We start from the raw sequence: 1,785 nt of genomic DNA, 5'->3' as shown, positions 1-1,785 counted from the left end.
AGTGCTATTTTCTTTAATATGCTCCAACTGAACAGGATGCAGTCCACTCCTATATATATAAAGCTACCCCTTCCCCTTTTTTCAATACTCTTTCTCTATTAAATACTCTGTAGCCTGGTATTTAAAAAAAAATCCTCTCATCAAAATTGTTCAAATCCAACCATGTTTCAGTGATACCCATATTATCAAAATCCTCAATTTCCACAACTGCTTTGAACTCATCAGTTTTATTTCTAATACTCCTAGCATTATAATAGTAACAATTACTCATAGATTTTAAATTGCGTTCATGTTTTATGCCTATTGTACATATTTTCCTGTCAATTATATTTCCTATTTTACTAATATTGTAGCCCTCACCTCTTCACTGTGTTTATTTACTGTTAATTCGTATAATCCATCTTTGATGTAATCTTATAAAATAAAAAAAGTTGTTTGTAAACAATAGTGTTTGTCTTGTAATCATTTAATCATCTCATTATTTACCTTGAAATTACAGACTTGTTTTCATACCTCTCACTACCGATAGGAGTAACTTTTAAGTTTTTTCCTGTTAGTGTAAAGAACTGACCAAATAATTAAGTGAATTCATTCATTTTATATTTAAAATACATAGCGGACCCTAGCAGTAATAGTATAGGATACTAATGGTTTTTTTTGTATGATCCATATGTTATTAGGGACCCTGTAAAAATTCATGGACCCACAAGCAATTTGAGTGCATAAGTAGTTTAGAAAACTGTATTAAAATCTTCAGAATAAATCATCTAGGCCTTTTAGTGTATAAAATAATACTTACAAGTAATGTATTGTTTGAGGATTCATATTGATACATAAGAAATTATTCCTCGTAGTTAAGACTGAATATAAGAGCTTTATCATATTCCTTCTAGTTATTTTAAACGGTCGTTTTTACTGTGTTCTAGAAAACGTAATAAGCAAAATCTCCAAATGTATTATAAAATAATTGCCTCCGATGGGACAACGGTAAGTCTACGGATTTACAACGCTAAAATCAGGGGTTCGACTACCCTCGGTGGACACAGCAGATAGCGCGCTGTGACTTTGCTATAAAACACACACACTCATAAAATAATTACCTAATTAGAGACTGTATTTATAAAATAACGAATAAATATAAAATGTGTACTAAGAATAATTTAAACATATCATCCAAGTTATTTGAAAAGTTATGTATATTTTGATATGTATAAACTGTTTTTTATTACAGAATTGAAGGCTGTTTTAAACCATAAATAATGCAACTATTCATAGAATTTAGTGTTTTAATATTTTCAAGTAACCATCTATACATGACAATAACAATGTTTCTTCAAATCCAATCGTTAAGATACTGTAAAGAGAGCTGATTGAGTTTATTTGTTGAAATATTTACGTATAATCTGTAACTCATTGTTTTATATGTAAATACTGAGCACACTGACATGATTGTAAGTACTTTTGTATGAATATATGAATAAATAAACAACACATAAATTTAGTCTCAGATTTAGTGAACAAAAACTTTCATTAAAAAAAAAGAATCATCTGTCACACTACTCCAAACAGTTTTGAATTTCGCGCAAAGCTACACGAGGGCTATCTGCGCTAGCCGTCCCTAATTTAGCAGTGTAAGACTAGAGGGAACGGACACCGCTAGTCACTTCACCACCCACCGCCACTCTTGGGCTACTCTTTTACCAACGAATAGTGGGATTGACCGTCACATTATAACGCCCCCACGGCTGAAAGGGCGAGCATGTTTGGTGGGACGGGGATACGAAC

At 31.9% G+C, this 1,785-nt stretch overlaps 1 protein-coding gene across 1 annotated transcript in view; it reads right to left on the bottom strand.

Annotated features, from left to right (window-relative positions):
- Nucleotides 1-1,785, bottom strand: part of LOC106478299 (hormone receptor 4-like) — a 144,860-nt gene that overhangs the window by 141,802 nt on the left and 1,273 nt on the right. The gene's annotated exons all lie outside the window — the stretch shown is intronic.

This window comes from Limulus polyphemus, unplaced genomic scaffold (genome assembly GCF_000517525.1).
Source record: "Limulus polyphemus unplaced genomic scaffold, Limulus_polyphemus-2.1.2 Scaffold198, whole genome shotgun sequence".
Taxonomy (NCBI): Eukaryota; Metazoa; Arthropoda; class Merostomata; order Xiphosura; family Limulidae; genus Limulus; species Limulus polyphemus.
Note: the sequence above shows the minus strand (reverse complement) of the source record. Positions and strands in the feature narration are given on the sequence as shown.